This window comes from Apteryx mantelli, chromosome 4 (assembly GCF_036417845.1).
Source record: "Apteryx mantelli isolate bAptMan1 chromosome 4, bAptMan1.hap1, whole genome shotgun sequence".
In the NCBI taxonomy this organism is placed as follows: Eukaryota; Metazoa; Chordata; class Aves; order Apterygiformes; family Apterygidae; genus Apteryx; species Apteryx mantelli.
Window position 1 is genome coordinate 69,066,598 of NC_089981.1, and position 23,341 is coordinate 69,089,938.

Consider the following 23,341-nt stretch of genomic DNA (forward strand, 5'->3'; position numbering starts at 1 on the left):
GTATCTAATTTCAGGTTTACTAAAATATATTTTTCTCAGTTTTATTCTTTAGTTCAAATTAGGTTGTCCATCACTGCTAACTGTGAGACCTAGATCTGGCTAGGCTAACATGGCTATGGCACCTTGTTGCCAGAGTACATGTCCAGAAGGAAGTGTGAATCCAGATCTGCAGTTATCCAGATCCATCATTTCTTCCTGCATGGCCACAAAGAGCAATGGGAGAGCTATAGGCGTCTGGCCAGGAGGACGTGTATTAGCTGATTATCTGTTCCCTCTGAGAAAAAGTGAGAGACTGGTTGGAATCGATGCTCAGACTGGGTCTGGTCCCAGGTCAGCAGTACAAAGATGCTGGTTTGCATTAATAATGCACATCTTAACCATATCTTCATGCTGTTAGATACAATTTCCAATTAAAAATCTAATGAAGGCAATATAGTCCTTCAAAACTTTTCAATATTGTTGATTCAGGATTTTCCAACAGAAAATATGCACTGCTGGCAAAGAAGTACTAGTCTAGTGCTGAGCACCTAAAATCCTATTAGAAATCAATCTAGCTGTGATTGTTCAGAATCTCCAAAACACCATTGTCAGTTTTCTGCTTCAATTAGTTTATCTATAATATTTACACACCCTACAGAATTTTTGTGGTGAATTGTTAATGTTTGCAACATGCTTTTAGATGTAAAAAGACAATAAATCAAGTGTTGCTGTGTTGCATACACTGCTAACAGCTCGTAGTCTGAAAAACTTCCTGATTTCATCTGGAGCTTGACTGCCATACCTCCAAGTTTCATTAATTTTTGACAGTCCTTCATGAGATCAGAATCTTATTTTCTTTATATAATCACAGTCTTTAAATGATACAAATAATAATTTGGCATTTAGAAAACACTCAGACATTAGCACTGTTATGATTATGTGATTGGAAACAGGAAACTTTATTAAAATATTCAACCAGTTGCTTTTGGAATGCAATCATAGTATTAGCTGCCTCTAACTTTTTGTTAAATAGAATTAGAGAATTTTCTTTTTCATGTCTGTTATTCCCATCTGGGTTTTATTCAATAATTATAGTGGGAGCTGATTGCAAATTCTATATTTAGGTTAGCTAGCAATTTCTTTACAAAGTTTTATTGTGACCTGTTCCTTCACAAACTTTCACATCTCTGTTATTTACAGTAGGCATCTGATATTAGCTGAGAGATAGCCCCAAGGCTTTGTCCCATGTAATTCAAGTTCTTATTTAGTTGTAATGCAAACCATTGAACTTTGTCATTTCTGTTCTCTTGCTTCTGAGCATATAATCAGTTTTCTCAGACAAAGTACAGACTATACCTTTTCCAAACTATCAGAAACTGCTGGTAATGTTCTGAGGATATCCATCATTTTTTAGAGTGACTGTAATAGGTTGAGGATGAAGGCCAGAGTCTTCACACATATACATATGCCCTTCCCTTCCCTTTAGCCCAAGACGAGGCATGCATGCTCAGTGCCACATCGCTGAGGTTGGGGACATGCTTGAGCCTTCCTCATAAAAACCTGCATCTGACAAATGGCCTCATCCTGTCCACCCCTCAGTGACAACGTGTGAGAAGAGTTCTCACCTGGCTCTGAGAACTGAACATGTGAGGAGTCTCATCAGCCAGAGACTAGAGTCAGTCTCACTGGGCAAGCTTCATGTGCTAGGCATAAGATGTCAGTAAAACAGCCTCCCTCCTAAGGGACTCACATGAAGCAAAGCCCAGGTACCCTCATCACCTCCCCGCCCCCAGCCCCTCACATACCTGTGTTTCTGGGGAAAAGTGGGGAAGAAGCAAGCTCTCCATGCTTTGCCCATGGGTGAACAGTCTCCATGGTCATCAAGCTTAATTTCTAGCCACCTACCAAGCATCCTTTGAGCAGTTCTTTGTATGTAAAACACTAAATACTTCAATAATTTCTATTGTATATACTGGTTACACTACAGAAAAATGTTCAGAACTTGTCTTGCTGTCCAGCTTTTCTCTGGTAAAATAAAGTAGTAGGAAATGTACTGCATATTCCCAGTTGACAATTCCATCACCAGCCTGGCCACAGAAAATTGGTTGTCCTGGGGGTCAGATGGGCCAGAGCCAACTGTTTACCAGAGGCAACTGTTTGGCATCTGCTAACAATTGTTCTCAGATGGTGAATGGCTGTGCAGGGGCTGCTACCAGCCAGAAGAGTTTAGAGCAGTCTGAAGTGCCTCTAAATTTTGCAAGTACCAGAGCTACCTTAGAGCAACAGAGCAGGCAGTATCACACACCGAGCAGAGCTGAGAACCTGGGATTTGCAAACCCTTTATGGCAGCATTATACTCCTGGTATGTTCAGTGGAGATGTGAGAAGAATACTGATTCTGCACCAGTATCCTTAGTATTGATAGAAAAATATTGGAAGGAGCCTGGCAATCATACAGCAAGTATTTAGTTTACATTGTTTTCTTTGCCTACTATCATATGTTACAAGCCAGAAAATACTTACCAAAGCCCTGTTTAAGATCTCAAGTCAAAACCATTCCTACAGTAGGAAGAACATAGGATTCAAGAGTAGGAGCAGCCTCTGTAAATGCAGTGGATTTATTAAAGGGAATTCCCATATAAGCCTAGGAAGTGAAACACTACCCACACTAGACAGGAGGACAAATAATGCACTGTCTCCAGAAACAATTGTGAGTGGAAAAACATTTGTATTTAAACCCAAACCTGACAATCAATTTAACTCAAAGCATGTTTTTAAGACATACCAAGCATGCGCTTCAGAGACTGTAACGCTGCAGTGGGGGGCGATGCCGGGGGATACAGGGCAAGGTATGTGTGCTTCCTCTCCCAGTTTGTGGGCATTGGGGGAAAAAACCCAAACCCTAAATTATTCATCAGATATCTTTTCCACTCCTAAAGGAGACCATCAAAGTCTTGAAACAAATACAGTGCAATCAAGCATTGATTTAATCTTGTTAAACCTCTGGAGACAGCAACATATTAGGTAATCCAGGACTCATATCACAGGCTTATGTTGTTCATGTTCAGAATTCTTCTCTTATGGCTAGAGGCCTAATTTACATACAATTCATTTTCTCTGTTTTACATATTTTTGCAGCGGTCTCAATCATGATCATGTGGGGAAGTCTACCTGATGCTATTTTACTCTTAACCATAAGAACTGTTTTGTGATGTGTTCTTTCCATACTTTTTGAGTCCTTGATATTTTTTTTTATTCCTGCACTCCCTTTCTCTAATCTTTTACCAGTAGATTATCACTTACTGATATTTTATAGTCATCTTTATTATTTCTTTGTTCTATTTATTATATACATAAATATTCAGGTATGTGCTGTTTACTTCCTCAGTATCCAGTACTACTTCTTGGGTACCTAGCATCCCCAAGCCCAAGCATTTAATTAAAAAGAAACATTTTAGACAAGTGTTTTATTAAAATCAGTAGGCCAAGAGATTCTTTGCACATTCAGGTCCCAGCAGGGGGGTGTCTGCTGGATTTTATAATAGTTGCAGCAGAAGTCAAGTTAGACCGAACTTAATGAACTGGCCTAGCTGTATGTCTGTGTTTTTATAGGTTTTCTAATGTTCACTGTTTTCTTAATTATCCATTTGCTGTTTTTGTATTGGACTGGAGCTACATTACTCAATGTTTCTATGATACTTGAGAGATGAAAAGTACATTTGCTGTAAGTGCTAAATGTTCTTATTAACTTCTATGAGGAGATCCCAGACATCCTGAAATCGATCGGTATAGCACAGAGAATCTTTTGCAAGGAAAATGGATTTATTTTCTATGTGTTTTTCATTGATGCCATTTTGGAAAAATATCAACACACTAAAGGAAACAAAAAGTTCTGTTCACAAATCTAAGGGGAACTTAGTTAATGCTGCTGGAGACTCAATTTCTTTGATATTCAAGAGGAAAAAAACAACCCTTAGAAATTCTGTTTTGAACCATTAGGAATCAAAGAAGTATTCAGTTCCCAACTACATACTGTCCTTTCAAAAATGTAGATACCATTTAATTCATATCAGTCATGGGAGAGAGAAAACAACATTCAAAAGTCAGTCCACCCCTCACTGAAACCCACAAAAATCTTCTTCTGGACTAGACCCTGCTTCACCTTAGGGACTGGGGAGATGAGAGAGAAAGAACGTAGAATGCCCTGAGGAGAGAAAGGGAAAGGAATGATGGAGGTATAAAGGTATAATAGGGGGGAAACCTCTTAGTTTCTTTTTACAGAACAGAGGGAAGAATATTCAATACATTGTTTCAGCTGGTTTTTTCCTGGCTACTTCACTGTTAACAAAGATTTCTTCTTTAGGAAAGAAAAAAAAAAAAAAAGAGGGGGGTGAAAGAAGAAAAAACACTTTATTTAGAAGATTTGACTGACAGCAGATAAAGTTGCATTGATTTGTGGAAAGATGTGAGGATAAAAGTAAAAAGAAGAATCCCTTGAATAAGTTAAAAGTTTTGACTGACAAACATTAACAAAGCTACTGTAACATGTAGCCACATTTTTATCATTCCTTCAAATTAAATCAAACCATGGCTGTCAGATTTTACACAGTGCATGATGGTGCATTGCATCACCAGATGAAACTTCAGGCTAAATTTTCATTTTGAGAAGTAAATTAAACACTTAAGTATCCTATGAAACTGATGGTGCCCATTATCTTGTTTGTTATTCAGGTCTTTAAAGAACCCCTTGATGTAGCAATAATTGCCTGCCAGAATCAATGGACCTTATGGAAACCAAAGTTTCAGATGCTTTCTTCAAAATATTGTTCTCAAGCTTATTACGTTTAATGTCACTCAGAACAGTCCCAAGAAAGTTGGAGAAAATTGCCTTTTTGCTTGTTTCCTAATGTGCCGAAAGTACTCTGTTGCAGTTTTATCTTCTTGTCATTCCACAAAGTATTAACTGTGTTTTTTGTGAGCTGCCATTGTTAATAACATAACTCTTACATAAACTGCAAAGATTCTGAAGCCCTGAATTAAAAAGTGGGATGGAAAAATCAAGTGATGTGATTGCCCTCCCATGCAGTTAACAATATAAGAATATAAGTACTGATGTTGGGTTCAATCCTCCAGGCTCATTGACTTCAGTAAGCCTGCCTACTCATGTGCATAAAAATTCTTTCAAGATCACGCCCAAGGTTAAATCATGAGAACTTGGAAATGGAAAACTTTAAAAAGTACTTTTGAAAATAAAACAAAGGGCCAGCTGAAACTAATGGTAAATTTTCCATTGACTTCAAAGGCAGTAGAGTAGAATCAGAGCCATGTAGCTTCATACATGGGAAAGGAATCCATGACTATGATTTTGTACTAGTTTCTCAAATTTGTAGTTTTATTATAGAACACGTTCTTTTATCATTTTAATCACTTCTGGTTTCTCTTGAAAGAAGCACGTATTCTTACAGACTAGCACAAATAAATCCACCCTCCAATATAAAATAAATATCAGAAATAAATATCAAACTCAAATAATTTAAAATTAAGCCATAAAATGACTAGCATGCACGGCAAAATCTGGTTTATATTCTTATAATTCTAATTTTGATGAGAAAGATAGATATTCTAGATATTCTAAAATATCAGCATGCAACACTGTAATGAAAATCAGAATTGTTTTTCTTTTTTAAGAGAGGAAGAACATTCACATTCTTGAATTTCATTGCTACATTGTGGCATCAATTTAAAAAAATAAATATTTCTCCACAAATGTTAGATAATTTTAGCATGGAGCTGAACTGAAGGTGCTAAAAAACATGCATTTCCTTTTTCTACATTTTTTTAAATGTCTGTCTGATCTCTTGGTAAGACTTTGGTTGGAAATGTCAAAATATTGTCAGGCTAATGTCAGGCTACATATGATCTCTGCTGGTCAATCAAAGCACAATAAAATGTCTTGTTTTCAACAACAGAGAATTTGGCGCTGGAAGCAGAAATTCCTGAAAACTGGAGATGCATTTGCATTCCTTTTTTCGTTGGTGTTTGGGCATATTTGTGTGACTGAGTTTTGAATGAGCTTTGAAAGAGAATTGTAAGCTGCTGTGTGGATTTCATCTTAAATATTTTTCTGTGGACATGTACACCACAAAACTGATTGTAAGAATGATGAACCTTGAGAACAGAAGCTCCTCCATATGACTAATGTGACCAGTTGCAAATATGAAGGACATTTTCAATAATAAGCCATCTCATTGCTGTAATTAGCAGAGTATTTCTTTGTATAGTTGTGAAGAATGAATACATTTTAGAAAATCATGATATTTGAGTCAAGAGCATCCCAGTAGCAGAATAAGACATGACATTTGTCAGTTAGCTATTCCCCTTTTTTTAATCTCAGCTTGAAGAGTGAGATGGCTCATCTGATATTTATGCCTATAGAAGTTCAAGCAGCATTAAGAGACAAAAAGACTACTTATTCTTGGCACAGTTTTGCCAGTGTGATTTGTTGAATCAAGAGATAGAAGTAATTTGCCTACCTGGAGTATCCTGGTATTACTGATATGAGGTACATTTTTTGCTGGTAAGGTAAAGTAACTATCATGAGTTCAAACACCTCTCATTTCAGGCTAAATTAAAATCTGGCTGCAGTAAAACCTAGGCACTTTGATATCATGTGGGCCTCAATATTCCAGGTCTATATTTGACTTCTACAGTGTGTAGTGACACAGTACCTAGAGGTGTCTTTTTTGCTTTGGTTTCACAGTGCCATTCAAAAGCCACAAGGACAAATTCCCTCTGCAATTCAGAAAATGCAGACTTGCAACTTTTAAGCATTTTAAAGGACTTTTGTCATCCACCATCAGAAAGAACAAGGTAAAACCAGCATGGTCACTTTAATGGTACTTAAAACAAAGATGGATTTGAACAGCTACTGTGGCTTTCGACAGTGTGTGTGTGTGCTGTTCTGTCACCCAGCACAATAGTTTCCAAGCTGTCTTAGCCACAGCATCAGGGGAAGCTGTGTACTTGTTTCCTTGTAACCTTGTAAATCGTACTGTCCATTTACTTGCTTTCAATAAACAAAAGAATTTCTGCAAGTGCTTTCATTAAATTGAATTCTCCACTGTGACACTAGTCTTCTTCCCTATGCTTGCATTGAATGACTCTGTCTGAGGTTGGCAGTAAAGGCTGAAGGGAAAAAAAACATCAAAATAACAAAGCTGGAACAGTCAAACCTCAGACCATTAAGGGCCATGTCTTCAAAGGTGGATGTCTAAGCAGAGAGAACATGTGGTTTCATTGATTGAATGCAGACTAGGAGACAGGAACTTGTAACTTTTAATTTTACTTGTGCTCCTGTCTCACTTTGCAACCCTTAAGCAACTTAATTTAACTCTCTGAGGAAGATCTGGTGCTGCCTTTTTTAGTGTTACAGCACCAATCCCAAAGTCCAAGGGAGATTTAAGACACACTTTGAGTTGTCCTCATTGTGGGCTGCTCCAAGGGTGCAACAAGGCCTCCTGAAGGAAGCTTAGAATAACCTTCCAAAGTAGCACAGTTACATAAGATCCTAAAGCCCTAGGCCTTACCCCCTTATATCCCATATACGAGTCTTATCCTACATTTCTTATAGAAGTCTGAGCTGCTTCTGATATTGTCTGTGCCAGAGCAGTTTTGTCCAAGGAGACCTAGGGTTTTGTGTCATTCCTGTATGCTGCCATGACACTGTATGCAGTCTGCAGCCAAACACAAAATACACAGCCGCAGAATCTCAGTTTCTAAATCTAAACTGAGATATAAAAATACTTTCTGAATTCCAGAAGGAGGCTAGTAATGCTTGTCATGCAGTGATTTTGTGAGGGATTGTTAGCTGACCCTCAGAACAAAAGCAGCTGAATCACAAGGCCTTATCTCCCAGGAGAAAATGGGAAGGGCCACTAAAGGATTCACAGCAGGAAGAACAAACTATACATCAGCTCTTAGCTAATGTATTACCTTTTAGTGACACCGTTGCCTGTGATAGCAGGGGTCTGGACTCAGTGACCTAGGAGGCCACTTCCAACCCTGTGTTCCCATAACACACAAATGAACCAGGGAATTAGCCAGTCACCTGCTGGCAGCCATCTGGTCAGAAACACGGTTAGTGTTGCAGTTCCAAATGTGGAGCTCTCAAATCCCAAACTTACACATGCAAATGAGCAGTGGGATGAATATAATTAACTATCTATTGTATTGCCAGAAAATACCCTCGCAAAACCAGCACATGAGCATTTGAGGCCTGAACTTTGGAATCCTTATTTTGATTACCTGAATGCAAAACCTGAAAAGTTTTAAAAAATCAGGAAATTAAAAACAAAATTTCCTTTGTTCCTGCTGTGACACTGGCTTGATGAAGCCTTTGGTAAGCCATAAACCTGGTTCCTTGCCTGTTGAACACAAGCCAGCAGAGGATACTTTATCTTGTTTGTTTTCATCACCTTTGTAGTGAGATATCTGGGACAATCTATGAATGCAGCTTGATGGAGAATACTGTTTTTAGGTGCTTGGCTTCATTTTACCTCCTATTATGCTCAGGAGAGATAGAGTTATCATAAATATTCAAGTAGGAAGCCAAGTGGATTAATTGGATTAATCAATCATATTTACTTAATGCTTACATTAAGCTTAAGAAACACATCTACTTGTTTTACACCTTATCGTTTGTACGTTCTGCCTTGCAATTTTGCCAGTTCTCCTGATTTTATTATGAATCTAAAGATACTTGGCATTTTTATTATGGCTCCTTCTCCTGGAATCTTGTGAGTCTGGAAGAACTTGAGCTTTTCTATTTTCCCACAAGATTCAAGACTTTGTGATTATAACTATGTGAATAGTACTTGCAAATGAGATTGCTAAAGGTTTTCCAGGCCACCACAGCATTTCTCAGAACATAAATGAATTTAGCAATTAAACAGCACCATTTAGAGCTTCTCTGTGTGCAGGGGGATTCTACTTGCTATCCATTAGAAGGCTGGTCTCACTTTGATTCTTCATCTCATCTTCTTCTACTACTTCTGACAGTAAGGTGATTTTCATCCCAAGAGCTTGGCAGGGAAAAGATAATCTCTAAAAAGAAGAAAGCCTGAAGAGTAGAGCTATCTATAAATGTTGAAACAGTGGTGTCTCCAAGCAGCCCCTTTAGAGGTCTGCCCCACTGCTACTGGGTCAGTATCAACCACAGGTTCGGTGCTGGAGGTGGGAAAGAGAAGTATGACTGCCTTACATGCAACTGTCTCCTCTTCATATTGTTTCAGACTCTACTTCCTCTAAGAAACAGGCTTAATTTACTGCTTCATTTTTCATTATACTCATCACCCATTTTAATGACTAATGACTGGATTCTACTGACCTAGTCTGAATTAAAAAGGATGATCAGGAGGTAAATGATAATGTATACAATGACAAGTATTACCATGGCCACCAGGTCTCGGGATACAATTATCCTTTAGTGATAGAGCTGCGTTTGAACCTTCATGGCTATGCTCACGTTATAAGATCATGCTCACTGTGTCCTGCAGTAGCTGACACAAAAGCTGAGCTGACTATTATAGACAGAGATTGCAAATGCAGCATAGAAGTATGGAATTGTGACTGCAAATTTGTAACTGCACATTTTAGGGAAGGAGAAAATAAACAGGTTGCATTTCCTATTAGCAAACATTTACTGACTGCCACCATTATAGGTGTCAGGAGACCATCCCTGGAATTTATTTTATTTAGCTTAGATCATTCAAACAGCAGAAAAGTAGTGATCATTAGAAAAAAAAAATAATGCAATTGTTATTGCTTAGGTATACAATGGCAGAGAGGAGTGGAAGTTTTTGAAGTGTTTATCTACCAAAAAGGGAGCAGAATTCATGGGATGGGATGAAATTGAGTGCAGGATCAAAAGAAGCAAGGGTGTGAATTTCCCCTGGTTTCGTTTCTTCTTATCATTGTATTTACACTGAAATTTTATTTGTCAAATATATCAAATGTAGAAAGAGAGAACATTTTTGCTAAACTTTCCTTACATTGAAGCTCAACCAAAGTTATGGGTTCCCTAGGTTAGTGAAAGATGAAGCTCTTTCAAGGTACTATATCTCAAAGAAGGTGGAGTGAGCAAGTGGTTGTTTTTACAAAGGACTCTGTTTGACAATCTTCCCAGCAGTCAAAAAGAAAAAGACATAACCTAGCAAGTTCACACACTTTATAGACTTTATATAGTTGCTGGTCCAGTGACCTCTTTCTCCAAAGTCTGGGCAGGATACTGAGGAGAAAAATCCCATCTATATCATACAAAGAATAGAAATGGAATTTTAAAAAGAATTTAATGATGTTTCTGCAAAGCTTAGAGAAATAAAAATTACAGATGTGTTCAAACTGAAACCCTAGATTCAAAACATTCGGAGCTTCAAGGCAGTACAATTCTATATACAGACATTGTGGCTTGGGTTATTCTCTACAGGAAAGGTTCAAAGGTCATTGAAGATATGGGTCCAAACCATGATGATAGGTTTCATTTCCTTCAGTGGTCAGTACTTCATTCTGTAAGGTTTCCAGTCCTCTAAAGCTAAAGCAAGACATTGCTATTTTAGGGAACTAGACTTACTGTAGCACTGGAAGCATCTGTGACATTTTTGCATCATCATTTCACCATTTTATTTTTGTTCTCACTTTAAAAACTCATGGCCTCAAAAGCAGTACAAAACAGCAAGCTCTCCCTCTTCCTTTTTGCTGCATCTGGAATGCCCAGGAGTATATAACGATTGCTTTGGATGTACATTATTTGATCAGTTTGGGTTTAATATTTTATTTATGGTTATTAGCAGTTATCTGAAGCTTCAAAATGCAGAATTCGAGCTGTGTCAGTGACTTTTAAGCTATCAGATACGTTACAGAATGGCACTGTATTTAATTTCTGACTGAAATACTCTGCAAGTGTAATGGACAGGTCAGTGTGTGCAACATTTCCACTGTTGTGCTTAATCCATAGTTCTGACCATAAAGTGTGACTCACTAAAAACATAAGAAAATCTCAGCTGAGATAGCCCAGTGGTCTATCTAGTTCAGCACTCTCATATTGTCCCCAACACTGACAATAAGAGATTGCTGGAGTTGCATTTTGCCATCCATTCCCCTTGCATGTCCGCAATAGTGCTGCCAAACTGTGTAACTGGAGAGGGCAGAGGATGCATCCTTGCCTCCTCTCTTTAAGGGAACATGTTTCAGGACCTGTCATCCATGAGATTGTTGAATCCTCTTTTGACTCTTCTGATACTGTTTGCCTCCACAGACTCCCGTGGCAGCATGTTTCAGTTCACTATCCACTGTATAAAGAAGTACATTCTTTTATCTGTTTTAAACTGATATCTTACTAATTTTGATGAATCTCAGTGGCTCTTGGTATAAAAAAGGCTATGATTTGCCTACAGGAATTTTCCTGACTCAGTCCTTGTTGTTGGACAATGTGAGGCAGGCACTCCCCCGGTGAAGATTGGTGTCTGTGAGTTTATGGTTAGTCTGCTACAGGTGCCTACACAGGTCATTTTAAATTTACTTTCATCATAGTCGTAGCTCAGTAATTTTCAGGAAGGGAATTCAAAAAGTGACGAGCATAGCCACAGTGAATGCGTTTAAACTTTGGATGCTTAGTCAGTCACAGAATCACAGAATCACAGAATCGCTGAGGTTGGAAGGGACCTCTGGAGATCATCTAGTCCAACCCCCCCTGCTCAAGCAGGGTCACCTAGAGCACGTTGCACAGGATTGCATCCAGGCGCGTTTTGAATATCTCCAGAGAAGGAGACTCCACAACCTCTCTGGGCAACCTGTTCCAGTGCGCTGTCACCCTCACAGTGAAAAAGTTTTTCCTGATGTTCAGATGGAAGCATCTGTGTTTCAGTTTGTGCCCATTGCCTCGTGTCCTGTCGCTGGGCACCACTGAAAAGAGTCTGGTCCCATCCTCTCGACACCCTCCCTTCAGATACTTGTACACGTTGATAAGATCTCCTCTCAGCCTTCTCTTCTCCAGGCTAAACAGGCCAAGCTCTCTCAGCCTTTCCTCATAAGAGAGATGCTCCAGTCCCCTAATCATCTTTGTAGCCCTTCGCTGCACTTGCTCCAGTAGTGCCACATCCCTCTTGTACTGGGGAGCCCAGAACTGGACGCAGTACTCCAGATGTGGCCTCCCCAGGGCTGAGTAGAGGGGGAGGATCACCTTCCTCGACCTGCTGGCAACACTCTTCCTGATGCAGCCCAGGATACCATTGGCCTTCTTGGCCACAAGGGCACATTGCTGCCTCATGCTTAACTTGGTGTCCACCAGCACTCCCAGGTCCTTCTCCGCACAGCTGCTTTCCAGCAGGTCAGCCCCCAACCTGTACTGGTGCCGGGGGTTATTCCTCCCCAGGTGCAGGACCCTGCACTTGCCTTTGTTGAACTTCATGAGGTTCCTCTCCGCCCACCTCTCCAGCCTGTCCAGGTCTCTCTGAATGGCAGCACAGCCCTCTGGCGTATCAGCCACTCCTCCCAGTTTGGTATCGTCAGCAAACTTGCTGAGGGTGCACTCTGTCCCTTCATCCAGGTCATTGATGAAGAAGTTGAACAAGACTAGACCCAGTACTTACCCCTGGGGGACACCGCTAGCTACAGGCCTCCAACTAGACTCTGTGCCACTGATCACAACTCACTGAGCTCTGCCATTCAGCCAGTTCTCAATCCACCTCACTGTCCACTCATCTAACCCACATTTCCTGAGCTTGTCTATGAGGATGTTATGGGAGACAGTGTCAAAAGCCTTGCTGAAGTCAAGGTAGACAACATCCACTGCTCTCCCCTCATCTACCCAGCCAGTCATTCCATCATAGAAGGCTATCAGATTGGTTAGGCATGATTTCCCCTTGGTGAAGCCTTGCTGACTACTCCTGATCACCTTCTTTTCCTCCACATGCTTGGAGATGGCCTCCAGGATAAGCTGTTCCATCACCTTTCCAGGGATGCAGGTGAGGCTGACTGGCCTGTAGTTCCCGGGGTCCTCCTTCTTGCCCTTTTTGAAGACTGGGGTGACACTGGCTTTCTTCCAGGCTTCAGGCATCTCTCCTGTCCTCCATGACCTTTCAAAGATGATGGAGAGTGGCTTAGCAATGACATCCGCCAGCTCCCTCAGCACTCGTGGGTGCCTCCCATCAGGGCCCATGGATTTGTGGGTGTCAAGTTTGCTTAAATGATCTCTAACCCACTCCTCCTCCACCAAGGGAAAGTCTTCCTTCCTCCAGACTTTCTCTCTTGCCTCCAGGATCTGGGATTCCTGAGGGCTGGCCTGAGCAGTGAAGACTGAAGCAAAGAAGGCATTCAGTAACTCTGCCTTCTCTTCATCCTTTGTCACCAGGGCACCCACCCCATTCAGCAAAGGGCCCACATTTTCCCTACTCTTCCTCTTGCTACTGATGTATTTGAAGAAGCCCTTCTTGCTGTCCTTGACATCTCTCGCTAGATTTAATTCCAAATGGGCCTTAGCCTTCCTCGTCGCATCCCTGCATACTCTGACAACGTTCCTATATTCCTTATCCATGCTTCAAAAATATTTGGTTATTAGTAATAATACTAATGAATTCTATTGCATTGGCAAATTTTTCCCCTTCATATAATTCCTACGCAGAAGATTTGAGTAAAATACATTTGGGGGGAGTGTAATGCTTAAAATATTTGCATAGAATGTGAAAACAGATTTTTCTTTCCTCTTGGATACAAGATGGTTTTCTGCTTCACTGGAACAGAGGAGGGCAATATCTCCCAAGAGGCTCAAAAGCCTTGAAGATAATTGCTGCCAGGATGGGTTAGTTTAAGCTTGTGTTTGGATAGAGCATGTGGCAGTATCTCTCAGGAAGTATGGTATTAGGAAATGCAGTTCATTTTGATTGAGCTAGCAAGGAAAGGATTATATAGTAAACAGATTCCACTGCTCTGGACTGAGCTGGTTCAAGCTCTTTGGAGTCAGTAAATCTGTTATCCTCTGCAGTAGCTGCAATTGTTTGATTTTTTGTGCTATATTATTTCACACCAGTTTTTGAATTCAAGACAGCTATTTGCTATAATGGAGCAGAGGGGTCTAGATAAATCTGAAATGGAATGTCTGATAAATTCCTGACAAATCCAAACTGAAGTTGTGTGTTTGTGTGTTTGAAAATACTTAGGTGACTTTCCCCCTTCAATATTTATTCTCATTTTCAGCGCCTCTTCTGTTCTCCAGGCTGTACCTCCTGAGCAGCACAATGCAGGCACAGTAGCCCAAAGAGAGAAGTGAAGTAAAGATATCTTTGTGGTATAAGAAAATTTCCTTTTCTAAGCAACATCTGCAGCTGCTCCAATTCACAGAAACCTTTTCCTGGATGCTTATAGGCTCTGCTGCCATTCATCTATCCATAATGCAGTGGTTTCTTCCTCATCTGCTCCTTAAGTATCCTTCCACTTCTGCCAGTATGTATCTGATATGAAATGAAACAGGAAGGCGCGAGCCTGCTGTTATGCCTCCATGCTGTAGAAATATTTCCTTGGCCATTGTAACTGATTTGCTTTTCAGTCCCCTTATCTTATAGCCCCTTATACAAAAGGGTTGTGTAGAGGTCAGAACAGACTAGCAGAAGTAAGAGAGTTGAAAATACCATGAGTTGGATTTAAAGTTAACACTGGTTTTACATCCTACATCAGTGGGTTACAAGAAATGTATGCCTTACTAGTATATAGTATATAAAGTATAAATAAAGACCCCATGCCTCCAGTATATAACATTTTGGTGTATACATAAACGGGGATCCCAGTTCTCTCATGCTTAGGAAGACATTTAGACCAGGGGCCTGCCTCAGTTTTTTGTCCAGTGAAAAAAAAACACATCAGCAAACCCCCAAATCCCTCAGCAGATTTTCAGATGAAGTCCATTTCAGATACCCAGAGGTCTACATAGCAAACGAAAGAGTGTCGTATTTGATTCATGCAGTGACCTGAACAGATATACTGCTCTGCAGACAGAAGAAAACAATAATTGGATTTTTGAGCAGGCCTATATTGCTGCCCATGGGATAGCTTAAAACTCTACCTCACATTTTTTTATATTTGTCCCTCTGGCCCTTTCTCGGGTTTTATTGTGCACTGCCTCCCCGCCTTCCTGAACTCATTTGAGTCTAGTTTTGTATAAGCACAAAATGCTGATAAGAATACTACTGTGATACCTTGCAGTAACGACTATGCTGAAAAGTAGCACAAGGCAACATACTGATAAACAGTCCATTTGCCTGAAATGCCTTGCCACATGTCAGACGGAATTTGCTCTTGGGCTGAAGGCCAACTCAAGGCTTCTGTACCTCTTAGGTCCCACTTAAAAGCTATTAAGAGAGTTTAAGTGGTGCACAAGTCTCTTGCTGGCTGTCTGCACAGGGCTAAAGATAACCCACTGTGAAGCATTAACGGTAGAGGACTCTTTCTCACTCTACTGCTGCTAGGTGCCATTTGTGGGCCTGCTGGCAATTTTGATCTCACTGATGCAACCACACACAGACCTCAAAGGCAAAGGGGAGAAGGAGAAAAACAAAGCTGAATTGCTTTCTGTGCTCTCTTCTATCTCTGTCAGGATTCATTCAGTGTGAAAGCTTTGAACTTCTGAAATGAAATAAGCCTAGTAGAGCTCTTTAAAAAAAGTTTTAGAGCAGTTATTGGGAACATATAATGACATTTAGAAAGTTTAGGACCGAATACCAGGGATTTAGTATGCTGTGAGCTGCTTCTGCATAAACACATGTACATGGTGGAGAATTTCCTCTCACTCAATACCTTGTGAAGGAAATTAGATACTTACTTGTTGCCTTTACTATATCCTTTTCTATGATCCTGGTCAGAACACTTACCATACTGTGTAGCATGCAAAACATGAGGCAACGTGAGGCAGAAAAACAACTGGCTGCAGCAACACATTTACAGCTTTTGGAAACGCGACATCCATTTGGCTCTGCTTTGTCTTTGTGTACCCCCTGAGCTGGCAGCATCTTCGATCCTTCAAGGAAGAAGTAGAGCAAGAGAAAGACTGAGAAGTGGCTTTCATCAGTAGCCGCAGATGTAAACACTTGCTTTTCTGCTCTGCCTTTTCTTCCCAGGGTAACTGAGGTGCTGCCAGAAATTAGAAGCAGCTAATAGTTCCTTGGTTGGTGTCAACTGTTGCAGTCGGTGTTTAAACATGTAATCCGTACTCCTTCATTCTGCAGGAGCAGGACTTTTGCTGGCTGACACTGCCTTTATTTATTACTTTGTGACCCTTTAAGATCTTTCATGATCTTCTTGTGGTTTTAGCACTAAGGCTGAGAATCAAAGGTTAAAAATGTCTGTTTACAATTTCTAACTTCTTCTTATTTACATTTGTACCTGAAACTGAAACTTCCCTGTGTTAAATTCTGTACAGTCCCATACAACCTCTGCTTCTCAAAGAACTTTGAAATTAAATAGGCAATCTGAATGACTGCTGGGGAAAGGAAGTGTTATTCCACTTCACAAAAGGAAAACCAAAGAAGAACAACATGCCAAAGAATGTTTTGTCACTGCCAGAATCAGGGCTTGTACTGACATTCCCCACAGCACTGAATAAATTTTTTAATGCCACCACCTATCATATTTTTCTCAACCCTTTCATTCCTCAGATGTGTACATACTTAGGACATGTGCTTAGCCATCAATATTGAAAAAAGACAGTAGGACCCTTTCACTGAAAATAGGGATTATCATACAGAGTTATGGAAATCCTTTCATAATATATTTTGGACTTGGCTGAAATGTGAAATTTTCTCTAGCAAATGAAAATGAGCAAAAAATAAATGGCAAGCCCAAATAAAATTAACTGAAAAAGAATAATCTGTAAATGGTCCATATCATTGGTAAACTGTTCTCCCCTCCTGCCTCTTTGATATTTCTTTCTCGCTGGACTCTAATGGAAATCACTGCTTTCACTGGTGTCCAGATATAGAGTGGATTTTACGAGAATGCCACAGCATGCTGGATGTTTTTGTACTGCTATAAAATAGGTCTGGGAGGGGGCTTATTATTTTATTATTTTTGATTCTGATGTTATGTAGGATCACAAGGGTTTTCCTGTACAAAGTGCTCTAGTGTCATTCTTGGAGTATTGAGAATGTTGTGCTTTTCTCCACCTATGCATGCAGAAAAGAATAATTGTTGCATTGTTGGAAAAAGATAAAAAATCCAGACCTTTGTCAGACACCGTTGATGCTGAGTTATTGTACAGCTGATAAATAATTCAGCTATTCAGCTGAGTAGAGATTTCAGAGGCATAGCTGTCTATTCTTTATCCATCCTTTTAATATCCTTCCCCTTTCCTGTTAATTGGTTATTTGATGACAATGATTTAAAAATTATTTTGATAACCTTACATTTGCCTGTTACAGATGCTGTGTCATAAGAGTGAGATTTGGTCTCTAGCTGGGAAACATCTGTTCAGCGGTCCCATAATGCCTATAGCATAGATAATGGGTCCTTTTCAATGTTGAGGGGCAATTAGGGTGCAAGCAACTTTCTTAATCTTTCTTGATAGCACCTTAGAAGTGTTTGTGATATAGTTCTTAACACTGTGAAGGATCAGCATGTTAAGTAATATTAAAAGGGAAAGGAGTTATCTCCATCTGGCTTTGTTGGAAGGATATACATATGATGACACTTACAGCTTTATTTATATCCAGGTACCTCAGAGGTTGGGGAGCAGCTAGTGCCATATTTTCTCCCTGGGCCATGTGCCACAAATAAGGAAGATAAGGAAGTGGCAGCCCATACTCATTTTCCAAAGACCCTAAATGACTGATATCCCACAAGGTAATGTGACACCATGCAGAACCTCATCAATAATGTAGCACCATGCAACACACTGAAAATGTGTCAAGATGTTGTCTCCACAGAAGCAATGTTTAGTCACTTAGGTCACTAAAAGCAGCTTTTTCAAATTACCCACAAACGTTTTGCCAGGCTGCCCACATATCGCTAGATAAAAGCAAACTGTTTGCTTCACAGTGCAGAATAATTTATAGGTAGAGACCAATTTGCTTGCTAAGAAACAGCAGGTTGCCTTCATTTTTTCTTAGTACAAAATGCATTATGCTAAACACAGCACAGAACATTTGTGTTCTGAAAGGGGAATTATTTTAAATTAGTTTGGTATGATTAGTTTTTTTCAAACAGACGTGTCCAGTTTTTGTCACAGAAAGCTGTAAGCCCTTTGGAAAAGGGTCAGGAAAGCAAACAAAGGATTTTTTTTTTTCCTTTTACTAGGTTAAGTAGAACTATCCAGAGGCAGATAATTCCATTTCATGACAACTTTCAAGGTTTTAAAATATGGAATGTAAACACTATTTTATGAACGCTTTCATGAAATGAAATTGTGTCAAAACTTACTTTTTTGCATAAAATGGTCAAGTTTTTATTCTTCCTGTCTCCTTTTCTCTCTCTCCCTCTGGTCATAAATGATCAGAAAGCATTGGACCTAAGGCACATTTCTTATTGAAAACATAATCAAAACTGACAAATCTCCATGAAACATTTTGGCTTCAACTAAACCATATATTTTAATGAATATGCATTTTGTTGAAATGTTCCAGATAGCTCCTCATGTAAGATTCTTTTCATCTGCCATTTCCAACTTTCTCAGTCCAGCTTTACATCATCACATATTACATTGCTGAGTTTATGGAGTCCTAGATGAGATCCATCAAAGCTATTTCAACTAAAATATGAAATCAGCTCTTCAGGCATGAAAGACTAAGGAATTAATTCACCAGCATTCTAAATTGATCTTTCTGGCTTTTTGACATATTAGTTAAGTTTTGAACAATACAGCATTAGACTGGTGAAAAGTCAGACTAGGCCTTGGGGGAAGGTTAATAAAGACACCAATAGCCCTTTGCTAGTAGATGCAAAACTCCATTTAATATCAGTCCTGGAGGTGATCATCTGTTCCTCTTTGCCTGCTGGAGCGAAGATATCATGATGGTCACCATCTGAACTAAGACTCGCAACAATCAGCAATTTTATAATGAAAACACAGATATTTCCTTATAAACAGATGCTTGGCTATCACAGACTTGGGGCTGCCATGAAGTCCTAGACAACTCAGAAGCTCAAGTTAGTTAAAAACCTGGAGTTCCACATGTTTTCTTTTCCCAAGGAGTCCTATCTGCTTATGAAAGCAATTACAGATTTTGTTTTGTAATTTGCCATTTGTGTCCTCATTACCTTTTACTCTGACAACTGCAATTAGCTGAAATAGTTGTTTTTGACATTTCCTACTTTAGAATTCAGAACTCCATAGGCAGGAAGTCCTTAGTGGCAGGCTTCCATTTCTAGAACTTCCCCTCTGGTACTGTCAGAAATTAAAAAGGTCATAGCAAAGGTTTGTGCAACATTATTCTATGCAGATGGGCATTCAGCTTGGACTGGATGGTATGACAACACAACAGATAAGTTCAGGTAGATAACACAGGAATGTCTACTAATGCAGCTTGCGGTAGGAAATGTGCTATTTCTTTGATATTTGCCATTAGGTGTTCAACAGACTTTCATTTCTGAAATCAAGAGATGATAAACTGTTTTTATTACTAAAATAGTCATATCCCCTGACATACATTGACTATGAAAAAAATTGTATTGACCTACAGAGAATCTGTGGGCATGAGCAGGAATGAATCTTTTGTCACAGAATGGAAACACAGATATTCTTGGGCTCAGAGGCTCCAGTAGCTGCTATTTTATTAATTACCACAGGTCATACAGTCTGTATGAAGTTATGCAACATCGAATTTTCTGAATAACTTCCTTCTATCATAAATAAATAACTGTTAAAGTAAACACAGCAACAAGAATACTTTAGTCCAGATAGGCTGTATTCTCCATCTGAACTTCTACACTTGTTTATGGACAAATATGCAAAACTGAGTAGGAAGTGTGGCACAGCACACTGTCCAGCAGGATGAATGGCAGCTTTGAATTTCTGGCTTCACCTCAAGTGTTTATACCATAGTTCCTGTAGTTACTTCAGTGCCGCATCCTGAAATACAGTGGTCGCTCTAATAGTCATGTCAGGTAGTTATAGTCTAGTTTGTTCTCTCTTTTGACCTGCAACTGTTTCCTACTATTCTGTAAAAGGAGAAAACTCTGCTGTAGCTGAGCTGTATTCTTTCCAAATTTTTCTCTCTCCCTTTTTTCCATTTCTCTCTTTTTTTTTCTCGTCTCTTACATGCCTCCACATGTCTATATGATAATTACACTCTGTAGATGAATCCACAGGTAGAGATCAGTCTTGAACCATGATGCAAATAAAATTCAAGCTGGAAACAATGGTCATTAAATAGAGAAAAATTAATTTTCCCAGAAACAAAGTGTGATACTGCTCTAAAGGTTTGTCAGGCGTGCAACACTGCCAAACAAGACAGCAGCCACTGGTGAGCCCAGACTTTTGTTAGCAAAGAGAAGTGTGTTCACATGTGTGCAGGGAAGGACACAGTGGGAAGAAAACCAGTACCATATTTATTAATTTGTTTGTTTATTGACGGGAGAGAAAGTTTCCTGTTGTCTTAGCTCCCCCTCCTTACAGTCAGGAATAGATCTCTGTCCGATTCCTGTCGACTGATGGGAAGCTGAACATGGCCCAGATTTCCAAAGACAAAGCTTTGGTTGATTATACTATGAGGCCTTTTAAAAAGGGATTTCCTGAAGCCTGCATGCTTCTGGAAAATGTCTCTGTTTCATAATTTGCAGAAATGTAGTTGGAAAGAGATAAAAGAACTGGAGGAGAGGGAGGTTAGAGAGGAACAAGGGGGAGAAGGGTGGAGAATAGTCTTCACTCACATTGTTGCAAGACGTACCACTTGGTGAACTTTCTCCTTTCTGTGCCAAGGCAAAGCCAAATGCATTTCACTTTCCTCCAACAAGCTGCCTGATCTGAGCTTCTGAGAGTGATTAGAAGTGCAAATTGGGGGGCGAGCCCAGAAATGTCCCAAGCAATGTAGAGAAGAAAGAAGAAAATATGAAAGAAGAGCTCACTCACTGTGTAAATTTGCTGAGTCATCCTGATAACAGAATTGCAAAGGCAATAATGTCTTTTCTTGCCAAAATCTATCCATATTGACTTCACAGCATCTGTAACACTATATAGAGGAACTTTCAGGTTTTCTTTTAGTACTAGCTACTCATCGTGATCCTAACAACAATATTCACTTTAGGAGAAGAGGAGACCACAGACAGGACTTCTCTTAGCATTAGTCTCTCCTCTTCCTCCTTCCCTCTTCTTCTTATATAATACACAGCCATAAGCACAAAGCAGCCACAGCATTAAGCATGCAATGAAGCTTCTTGTAAAAGCACTTTGGCTCCTTGAGAAATAGTGTCATTTTTCTCTGTGCCTTTGATGCAGAGACTATAGCGTGACATTAAGAATTTTCAGCACTAAGTTCAAAACCAAATAGCTCACAGAGAAAGATATACAGTAAACCATCACCTTCGGCACCTAATCAGTACAAAAAAGCATAATGTTCATTCATGTGTAGATGTAAACTCTATTTATATAGAAAAGTGGGATATATCAGGTATTATTGCATAATTATTTTTGTTATGAGCTGATAGAAATACAGGGACATTTTTCTCAAGCACTGTCTGTGCTAGGCTCCAAAGAAATGGAATTGGATTTGTTTTCTGGTTGTCATTTAATTCCGTACATAATAGCCTTGTACTTACTGTATATGCTAATGATATGGAGTAAAATTATGACTTGATTATGACCTTGGTCTGCAGTAAAGCCAAGTAAATTAATGCTGAATGGTTTTGTGGTAAATGGGATTCATTGACTGGTAGCAGTGAAAATGGTAGATATGACCATTTGTGTTTGTTTCTGCTTGCCTCTCCATTTTTGTTGCATGGCGCTCAGGTTCAGATGGTGCTTAGTGGTTAGAATATCATAGAAATAGGACCTAGGATTCCTAGGTCCTGTTCTCAGTTCTTTTAAGGATTCCTTGAGTGACTGAAGAGCCAAGTATTGTTATTTTCTTTTCCTCTAAAAAATTAACAGCCTTAATGTAAAGCATGAGAATACTAATGAAGCCAAACAACCTGACTCAGGAGTCCAGCAAAATAACTCCTGCATCTATAACACAGGGTTATAAGTAGCCATGTGCAGGATGTGCTCCATACTCTATTTTTCTCCCTTGATTCATATTTCTGCATTTTCTCCATTAAACATCGATGGGTTCTTAAGCACCCTCAGGGACCTTGACTGCTACACCTCCATGTCTGGAGGTCTGCAGTAGGAAGGGTGTTGAGGTTGGCCCTGAGAAGCTTCAGAGCTTCTTCTTAAAGCAGCATAGACACAGACACTGAGGCAATATTGATCAGTGAGATAGGAAAGAGTTATATAAAATAGCTATTCTTTTTTTGCTAGATACCAAAAATTTATGAATGAACAACATTTTCAGTAATATATTTATTATTGGAACATGTTTGTTTATTAAAGCTAAATTGTTTCATGGCTGTGCATAGCAGGGTGACTGAAGCTTGAAGTTGCGTGGATACCTCTGACTAGTGCAGGGGAGACTTTACTGTCCCAGTTTGCTGCCTGATGTTCCAGTATAAATACTTTTAATCAAAAAATTTGAAAAAAGTTGTTCAGTTTCAATGCAGAACAAAAACAAATTTGAAAACTTTACCTACCACACAAAATGAGAATTGTTCCTCCCCAGCTAGCACTAGTCATGCCAAAAGGGAATTTAAATAAGGAAGGTTTGAAGAAAGACAGTGAGATAAAAATGTTGATCAGAAACTCCTCCTAAGATATGAATGGGAGAATTTCCACTGATTTCAGGAACTCAGACCACTAAACCAAGTTTTCAAATATGGCCACCTAAAACATATGTATCTGTTCTCTTCTATTTCAGTTGCTCCTCTCATCCTTATTGTGTCATTCCCTAAATCTTACTAGGATTTAGTATTCCAGTTGCAGTAACTCAGGAAACATGCCAGACACTTGGAAGGCATGGCTTGTTCTCCAAGGAGGATATAGTGAGAAATAATATAAATCAAATGTACAGGATAAGGAACTAGAGAGTATCCCTTTAGGAAGCCAGCATGGCAGGGATGGGGAGAAAGCATAATCACTCTATGTGTCTTCAGTCTTGTCAATTAGCTAAAGAATAAACTGTTTCAATTTTCCAGCCTTCTGGAATTTGCCTGGTTTTTTTTTTTCTTCTCATAGTGTTATTTTTTTAAATCAAACAGGTTGTTTGACTCTTTAATCTTTTTTTTAAGTCTTTGGGGTA

At 39.4% G+C, this 23,341-nt stretch overlaps 1 protein-coding gene across 7 annotated transcripts in view; it reads left to right on the top strand.

Moving 5' to 3' along the window:
* The window catches only part of FLRT2 (fibronectin leucine rich transmembrane protein 2), a 61,900-nt gene that overhangs the window by 31,080 nt on the left and 7,479 nt on the right, over window positions 1–23,341 (top strand). The window contains exon 1 of one of the 7 annotated variants that reach the window (XM_013940632.2): window positions 17,777–17,858. The exons of the other annotated variants lie outside the window; for them this stretch is intronic. The gene's annotated coding sequence lies outside the window, so the exon portion shown is untranslated. Of the gene's footprint in view, window positions 1–17,776; window positions 17,859–23,341 lie in introns of those variants that run through there. 7 annotated transcript variants of the gene reach the window in all.